This window comes from Corvus moneduloides, chromosome 17 (assembly GCF_009650955.1).
Source record: "Corvus moneduloides isolate bCorMon1 chromosome 17, bCorMon1.pri, whole genome shotgun sequence".
Lineage (NCBI taxonomy): Eukaryota > Metazoa > Chordata > Aves > Passeriformes > Corvidae > Corvus > Corvus moneduloides.
In genome coordinates, this window is record NC_045492.1 from 7,878,541 (window position 1) to 7,887,814 (window position 9,274).

The following is a 9,274-nucleotide window of genomic DNA, read 5'->3' on the forward strand; positions in this document are numbered from 1 at the left end:
CAGCCACTCCCCCTGGCCGTGCACAGTGGGGGCTCAGGGAAGGTTTCTCCAAGGAAAGGCAGGGGATGGGACTTGCAGTGCAGGGCAGGGAGCTTGGGGTTTGGGGCAGCTGGACTGCAGATTCCTTTGCTGTAGGGAGCTGGAATTCCCCAGATGAGTTGGGTGCCGCTACTGTGCCCACACTACCCCTCAGCCTGGGCACAGCCTGCTCTCCCAGCAAAGCCAAAGCATCGGTGACCATGGAGCATCCTCCTCTGTGCCAGATGTGACTATCAGCTGCCTCTTCGTTCCCTGCAATGAAAATCATGTGTTTGTTATTGGAAGGGAGCAAGGCACTGGTATTTTAGTAGCTGGCCCTCTTCTATTCTCCTAAGATCCATATATGCCAAATTCCAATATTTTTCTTTTAATATTTGGACTATTTAAGGAAACTATTGAGAAAGACAGATGGAAGCATCAGTCAGATGGATGTTCCTGGCTCCACGTGAGACAGCACTCAGAAGTACCATTCTTTCTCAAATAATTGTAATGTGACTACATGGTTCCCTTCTTGTGCATCATTCCCCAGGAGGGTAAATCCTCTGACTCTGGTGGATGACTCTCACCAGATGGAATTCAGCAGAAGACAAAGGCTTTGGGCAGGCTGCTGGTTGGGGATGGGGAAATCCACCCCGGCAGCCACAGAGCCTGGGGAGGGCTGTGGAAGCAGCCACTGCAGTCGTGGCTCTGGTGCCCGTGGCCAGCCCTGCCCATGCCCCGCCGCAGCTGCAGCTCCCAGTGCATGTGCTGCCAGTGAGGGGACACGGTGAGAGGCTGAGGTGACCCTGGGCAGTGGAAGGCAAGCAGGGTGCCCATCTGTGTGCCCTCAGAGAAGGAAAACTTGGGATGTGTGGCTGCACCTGCCCCTCAGCTTGTACCAGGGCTGAGAGCCTGATGTTGGTTCTGGCATCACTCAGCTGGGACTCGGCTACCAAAGGCTGTGACATTGTCCCTGTCTAAAAGCTTACTTTTAAGCCATTTTGCTAAAAATCCAACGCTAGTGTCTCAGCTCTGGGAACTGCCCTGGGTCCTCTGGTTGCAGCTGAACTTGGACTTCCACAGAATCCCAGCCCTCATGGACCTCTCGTGGCAGTAGGATGTGATCATTCCATGACAAAAGCCAGCAGCTCCTCAGCTCCCGCCTGCCCTGGCCGAAGCTGCAGGGATGTGCTCATGCTTTGGACAGCAAGCCAGGAGGAAACAGTGTGTCTAGGAGCCTGTCCTTTGATGGAGCCTGCTGTGCTGGCACAGGGCTGGGAAACACCCAATTTAAGTTCATGGTCCACAGCAACGGGAATTTTGGTCTCCCACAGGAATATGGGTCCCTCCTCACCCTCCCAGGCTCAGGATCCATCCTCAGTCCTGCTGACATCCCAATTCCCAGCTCTGTCTCTGGGTCTCTAGGGCACTGCCTCCCATCCCTCCCCTCCAGAACAATCCAGGGACGTGGCACAGCAGGGCCAGCCTGGACTATGGTCACCAGCCCTGCCGTGGCTGCCAGCACCCCAGGGCCGGCGGCCGTGTGCCACGGTGACTTACAAAGGCTTTTTTTCAGAATTAATAACAGGAGGAACACAAACTTTAATATTTCTGAAGTGAAAATGGAGTGATAATTGTATTTAGCCGACATTCAGGAAAATTATTACCACCTGGCAGCCCCATTTGTGGCTGACGTCAAAGAGCACCATAAACCAGCGTCAGTTTGGAGAGTACCAAAAAAAAAAAAGGAAAAGAGCAGAAATTGTGACCTTTGTATTAAAAAATCCAAGATCAGGAGTGTCCTGGGATGCTGGACAGAGCAGGTCCCCAGGGGCTGTTTGCTATCAGGAGTTTGACTAACACTCAGGGGTGCCAGCGGATATGGTCCTCATAGGTCAAAGACATGGAGAAAAATGTTCCCCTCTTCTTTGGTTTTGTTTTTTCAGTCTTGTATATCCTGTTTATGCCACTAACAAATTCAATTTTCAGGAGCTGGAATAAAGACAGAGCCTGAGCTGTTTAAAACGGGTTGTGGGCAGCTCCCACTCAAAGCACACAGAGGAGGTTCATCACCCCAAAAAACACGGCATTGCAGCAGTGGGGAGAAAAGGGGGTTGGGGTGGGACAGTGGAGATGAAGCAGTGATGGGGAGGGTGCCATTTGGGTGCCCTGAGGCTCATGCCAATTCCTGAGCATCCGTGCTGCTGCAGTTGGAGGAGGGATACAAGGGCATGGTCTCCAACTGGTCCCCAGTGCCATGGCAAGGCGCAAAGCCGTGGCAGCAGGCTCTGGCTCATGGAAAGAATTCTTCACTTGGGAATTTGAGCAAAAAAGATTAAATGAAGTAAAAAATGCATGCTGCACTGTGAAAGCAGAAAAAGAACATTTCCAAATGTACCCAGCCTCCTCTGCACCCTGCATGCACTCCAGGCACTCTTAGCTGCCACCTCTCCTTCCCACGGCATTTTGGGGGTTCATGACTCCCCACCACAGGGGAGAGCTCTGTCTCCACTCAGATGCAACCACAACACGGAGAGACATCATGACCTGGTGCCCTCATCTCTCTCCACCCATCCCCACTCTTCCCTGGCTGTCTGGGAGGCTCCCAACAGAACCAACTCGGCCATCCATTGCAGTAATGATGTTCCAGCACCTTCCTGCAAGCAGAGGGTCCCTCCTGCTGAGGTCCCAGCCCTGGCCTAGGGGTGCTCTGGGGTGCAAAGGGTGATTCCAGTCCCAAGGAACTGATGCTGCTCAGAGTCCCCCTGGAGACAGGGAATAAACCTGCACCAGATCTTTGCAGGAGAGATTCCTGCGCTGGGCCATATCCAGGAACAGGGGTCCTGCAAGGATCACAGAGTTGTTTCCCATGGATAGGGATTTCCAGGGTCCTGGCACGGCAGTGCTTTCCCACTGGAGCAGGGCTTCTGGAGCAGGGCTGCTTCCAGACATTGGGGTTGAGGAAAAATCCCATCATACTGTGATGAAAGAGTGATGTGTGGCATGGCCTCCCCAGGTGCAAAATGCCTCCTCCCATAGGAAAAGGGGATAATTAAAGGCTACTGATGTTCTGAGCTGTTTAACCATGCTGGTTTGCTAATTTGAGCCCTCCTGGAAGACCACACAGCAATCCCTGTGCTCCCACACTCTCCCAGCCAACCCGACAGAAGCAGGGCCAGCAATGGTTCCATCAGCCAAACCAGTTCTGGCTCCAGTGCTCCCAGTTCCAGTGGAGCCATGGGGATGTCTGTCTGTCCCCACACGGGGATGAGCCCCATCTCTGCTGACAATGGCAGGGCAGGGAGCACCTGGGTTTGCAGTAGGTTTGGAGGGTTGCTGTCCTCGGCCATCCCAATGGTATTGCACTGAACCTCAACCAAACAATCACCGAGATCACCGAGACCACAAACAAACAGCATTTGATTAGATTATTTTTTTTAACATATTCTTTTTCTGAAAAAACAAAGAGAAGAGGAGAATTTGTATTTCCTGCTCATGTGAAAGGAATTTGCCAGCATGTGGCGGAGAAAGCAATGCTGGTGGCCTGGAGAAGCCACCACCTCATGACTCTGGTGGCAAAGAGGAGCCAGGAGGTGGCTGGCAGGGAGGCTCCACACCCAGACACCTGCACAGGGGCAAAGGCCGGAGCAGGGAGCCCTTGCCAAGGCTGCAGCTCCCTAAACCTGTGTGCTGGGAAGAGGCAGGATGGCGTGGCCAGGCCAGGCTCAAGCCCCAGCGCTGCCAGGGTCTGAATGCCTCAGCAAAGCGGCAGCGGCTCCCAGCCAAGGCTTCAGGAAGGAATTTCAGAAAGTTCTTGGTGTGGCCTCTCTTTTCCTAGAACAGATCAAGAGCTGGGATCTGCTCGGCAATCCTCCCCCGTTGTTTTGCCAAGTTCCCTGCAGGGGTAAGAGGAGCAGAGTGAGGCTGATCTGAGAAGGCCTCGGCATGTTGAGGTTAGAGAGAGGGTCTGCATGGGCAGAGGGACCATCAGGTTGGGACTTGCATCCCCACAACCCTGAATCTCTGCATCCCTTCATCTCTGGATCCCTGCACGTCTGCCTCCCCAAAATCCCCTCATTCATACATCCCTCTATCGCCATATCCCTGCATCCCTGCCTCCCCACAGCCCTGGAAGACTGTGCTGTTCTCAGTTTAGTCAAACATCCTGTCATTCTTCCCAGATGGTCAGTGCTGCTGGTTGTCTGACATATCCAACTGCACTTGACAACTCTGCAGCCCTGGCATCTTGCTCTCGATCGAAGTTAATTCACCGAATTCTTCAGTTTCCATGTTAATAATGGATAAATCCTGTTGCATAATTATTTTCCACATCATCTCCTTCCCCTGGTGCTGAGAGGCACCAACCACCCTACAGATCCCTACATAGCTGTGGTGAGGGTTGGGCACCCTGGCACTGCAAAGGGGAGCCCTTGTCCCTGGTCCCTTGAGGCTGGGGATACTGCTGGGTTTGAGTTTCCCAATCCCTGGAAGTGCTCAAGGCCAGGTAGAATGGTCTAGTGGAAGGTGTCCCTGCCCATGGCACAGGAGTTGGAACTGGATGATTCTATCATTCCCAAAGCTTCCAGCCCCCTCCCCCGTGCTGCTGAGGCCCCAGGAACCCTCTCAAAATACTGGGGGGTCTCAGCCAGCCCTTCACCAGACACTGGCACAGCCCCTGCACCCTACTCCAAGCACCTCTCGGGCAGGCTGCAAAGAGGAAATAACGTTGGAGAGAGGCATGCCAGGGTCCTGTGCCAGGCAGGGACATGGACCAAGGTGCAAAAGCCCTGGGGGACTGGCAGCAGGATGCAGTACCATCCCCATCCCTGGAATGGGACCTCCTGCTGGTTCTGGGGACAAGGGCGGCTGCGGGCAAAGGGAGCAGCAGTGTCAGTGCACAGCCAGTTCCCAATTTGCACCAGCCTGGAACAATGACAATGACAATGGTAGAATTAAAGAGATGAAAAATGTGTCTGTGATTTGAAGAAGCTGGAAACACCCAGAGCAGGGAACAGAGGGCGGGAGGGTGGCTCCCAACTGGCCATCACCCCGGCAGCAAACGGGGTCCCTAATGCCTCCAAGCTGTGGAGCCCTTCATGGGGGGCAGCCTGGCTTTCCACAGTCACAGCTTGGGAATAATTGGAAGATTTTCTTGTCGGGAATTTCTTGCCAGGAGTGGCCGTGGCCTTTCACGTCTGCACCGAATGACTGCGAGGGGTTGGAAAGGCAGGTAGGGGGTCAGTGGAGCCCCGCGGCCTTGTGCAAAGCATCCATGTCCTGCTCCCATACAGAGAGCAAAGGAAGGGGGAAGGCTGAGTGGTGGGAATAACCACAATCATTTAGGCCTCAGCAAATGGCAGGGCCCACTCTGGCACCAGTTTTGAGGCAGCGGCCACATCTCTCCCAACCCTGGTTTTCCATCCAGGATGAAGTGGGAGCAGGAGGGGGCATCTGTGCCAGACCATCCCTGGCGCCTGCCATGACAGAGGCGGCAATGGCTGGTCCCAGCGCCAACCCGCAGTTCATCCCCCTCTTGGGCTCCTCTCCTTTCCTCCCTGGAATTTTGCCCTCCTGGTTTATTTTTTCTTTTTTTTTTTTAACATAAAATTTTTCATAGCCTTTTAAACACTGTAAAAATTTAATACAAAGGAAATTAAAAAACCCAGAGGAACTATTCTCAAAATAATTTCACAATCTGCACATATCCCTCAGCAAATTGAATTTGTAGGAAATAAAGAACAAAATATGACAATAAAGGGCTTCGAAACAAATCTTAATGTGTCACATATGGAAGTGCAAATGCCAGCCTGTGTGCAGGCACTCGGCAGAGGTGGGTGGCATGTGGGTCTGGGGGGCACAGCTCTGCCACCCCCCAACACCGCTGGGAGTCCCTTGCACCCCTGGGGGCAGCTTGAAGGAGCCAGGAGGGTTTTGCTGCCCCAAACTTCACACCATGAACCCTGGCTGAGCATGTCTTCCTTGTGTCCCAGCAGCTCTAGCTCTGGTGGCGATGCTGACAGCATGTTCTGCTTCATCAGCCTGGATCCTGACCAATTTGTGGCAGTTAATGGGGAAAACTTCAAAGGATCTGAATCAGCCCTGCCAGGGTCCCACTGGGTGAGCTGGGAACCTCCTGCCTCATAGCAATGCCCATGGCATGGCTTCCCCATGGCCACTCAGCACCCCAGGGTCTTGGTGGTGGGGGGACATGGGTGCTTACTGCACCCCCATCCTCACACCCCCATCCCACACACACACTCCCAACACCATCCACCCCCACAAAAGCATCTCCTTCCCAGATGTTCCTTGGCCAGCTGTGGCCCTGCCTCTCCCCCTTGTTTTTTTCCCCTTCTATTAATAAACCTGGCACCTGAAGAGGAATTTTCCCTGTAAACACCCAGCCTCACACTTTAGTGACTTTTGTTCTGTGTTTTAATTAACGAACTGGAAAAAATGTCAATTGTTACCCACCACGGGCACGTGTGTCCCGCAGGCTGCCAGAGACGTGTCTTCCCCGCTCTGTCCCATGCCCTGGTCACAGGGCAGAGCCATCCTGACCCTTTGCCAGAGGGAAAAGAGGGGGTATCTGGAGTGTTGTACCCAAATTTCTGTTGCACTGCTGCACCCACACACGGCACTGCTCCTGGGGGATCCAGGTGCTCTCCTTTGTTCAGACACCCCATCCCAGATGGTCAATGTTGCTGGTTTATCATGGTGCAGCCCAGCCCACCACGACTGGACCCCTTGCACCCCCTCACCATCTCCAGCCCCACCGGGCAGCACGTTGGACCAGTTTCGTCAGGGAATATTCCACACCAGCCGGGAAGCCGATACTCCCCGAGAACATTGCCTCATCCCAGCCGTGCGTGCCTGGGATGGAGAGAAATGCTGGGGAGCTGCAAAAGACATCCAAAAATTAATGTACTGTCTGCAGCAGCGCTGGGGCTGCAGCCCGGGGGAAGCGCCCGCCGTGTGGCATGGAAGGAACTGCAAAGAAAAGGGTCTTGCGAGGATAGCGAGAGCTGCGCGGCAGGAGCAGGCTTTGCTCTGCAGGCTTCCCGCAGCTCCAGGATAAGCTTGGGAAGGGACTGGCTCTTCCTCCATATGTAACGCCACCTCCTCCTCGCCCCCGCAGAGGGAAGGTGCTGCCAGCCCTGGAATGCTACAATGGTGTCTCCGCATCCATGCGCCCCCACCTTTGGTGCTCTCTGCAGCCGCCGTGACCTCGGGCATCTCCCCCTGCACTCGCAGCAGAGAGCAGCGCTGCATCCCGGTTTTGCTGCCGGGGCTCAGGCAGTGAGCAGAGGCCAAGCCCGTGTGGGCAGTGCAGACAGGCAGCCCGTGGGCAGGGCGCTGCCCGTCTGGGGCTGGGACACCCCGGCAGCCAGCTTGGGACACCCCGGCAGCCAGCTGCTCTCGCTTTGATGTGGAGTCCCTCAGGCTCCGCACAATGCAGACTGGGGCGGGATGAAGCAAGGGTGATTGATTGTCTTGTTTTGTTCCTCCAAGGCTGTGCTGGACCGCTCGTATTCACAGCTGAGATCCCCCAAGAGCAGGGGTTGGCAGCGTCCACCCAGGCTGCAGGGATGGGGCTGGTGTGGTGCAGGCTCTGGCTGGAGGCAGTGGGCTGGTGGTTTGAACCCTCTGTGCCTCAGTTTCCCCATCACCACTGCCCTCTTGGAAGCTCTTGGTGTCTCTGGATGAAATATATCCCCTGAAACGGTTCCCCATTACTTTCAGGTGTGCTGGGCATTCCTGGAATTCAGGCAGACAAAGGGAGCACAGGAGCCCTATCAAGGGTAAAGCTCATTAGGACTTGAGCGTGTTGACCTCTGAAAAATGGAGTTTAACTCCATCCAGTTGATGAATCACGACTCTGTTTGTACGATGCACTCCCTGCAAGCAAGATTTCCACCGCAGAACTAACAGGCTTTTCTGGGAAGCACTGGGGTTCTGGGTTTCCTAATTATTTTCAAACCCTACTGGCAGCTTCTCTCCCCGACAGGGATCATGCCTGCTCGAAGTGCAGCACTCGGGCGTGTTTGGAGTCCTGAAGCACTAATTGACTTTAGCTCGGCCTCGCTGCTGAGTGCTGGCTCTTGCAGCCCCAGTCCCTCCTCCTGCCCAAGCCTGCCTGCATGTGGTTTGCATTTCTTTCCCGGAGAAAAAACCCCTTTCTCCTGCCTCAGTGTCATCTTTCCCTGGAATTGAATTTAGGGGAAATAAAGGGGAGGCCAAATTTTCATGGAGTGACTACCTCCCCTCTCAAGGCAACGATGGCAGTGACGGGAAAAGCCCATTCCAGGAAGTCCTGTCCCAGTCCATGTCCCTTGGCACTGGTGATTTCAGTCACAATCAGGTGGCTCCTTATGAGCCAGTAAGCCCTGAGGCATTGAGCAGATTGTGGAGAAGCTACTCCAGTGCTGCTGGCTCTCCCTGCTATGCAGCAGGGGATCCCATCTTTCCCTCCCACTGTGTGCTAGGAAACTGCTGCCTGCATGGAGCAGGACAGGGATTCTGGAAGAAAACATGGCAGTGCCATCCATCACCCAGCCCTGGGTGATGCATGGGAGAGGAGCAGCAGTGAGCTGACCCCGAGGGAAGCAGCAGCCTGCAACACCTGAACATCAGCCACGGATTATCCACGGCCCCTCTCTGCCTTCTCCTGTGAGACTCTGGGTCATACCCAGCACACAGAGCACAGCACAGGGGTGAGCCAGCTGCCCTGGCCGTGCTGGCTGTCATTCCCAGCACAGAGGGCTCATGGGCTGCCAGCGGGGCAGGCGGTTGGGAAATCTGTTTCCTCTTCTGCTCGTTACAACACCACAGTGGGCGCATGCAATGGGAGCAGTGAGGCAGTGGGAAAGTATGAAGGTCAGGGGAGTCTGCGGTTTGTGTGACGGAGGTGACCCCGGCTGATGTAGCCCTCTACCTGCTCAAAGCACCGCTGTCCGGCTGGGATAGCTCCAGCTACCACCTCCCCTGGGACATCACCCCCATCCATGCTCTGTCAGGGAGCAGGCCTCCACGATGTTCCTGGATCATGTTGCCAGGTTAAAGTGGGAGGAAAATGGCCAAGGGCAGCTTCCTTGGTGCAAGAGCTGGGTGTGAATCATCATGAACATGTACAAGGCATCAGGACACTGGCTGCTCTGAGGGCTTTGATCAGCTCTCACAGCATCACTCCTGCTCCCAGCTGTGTTCCAGCAGTCACAAAAGGGACATGGCTGCTCTGATGATGGCACCAGAGTGCCCA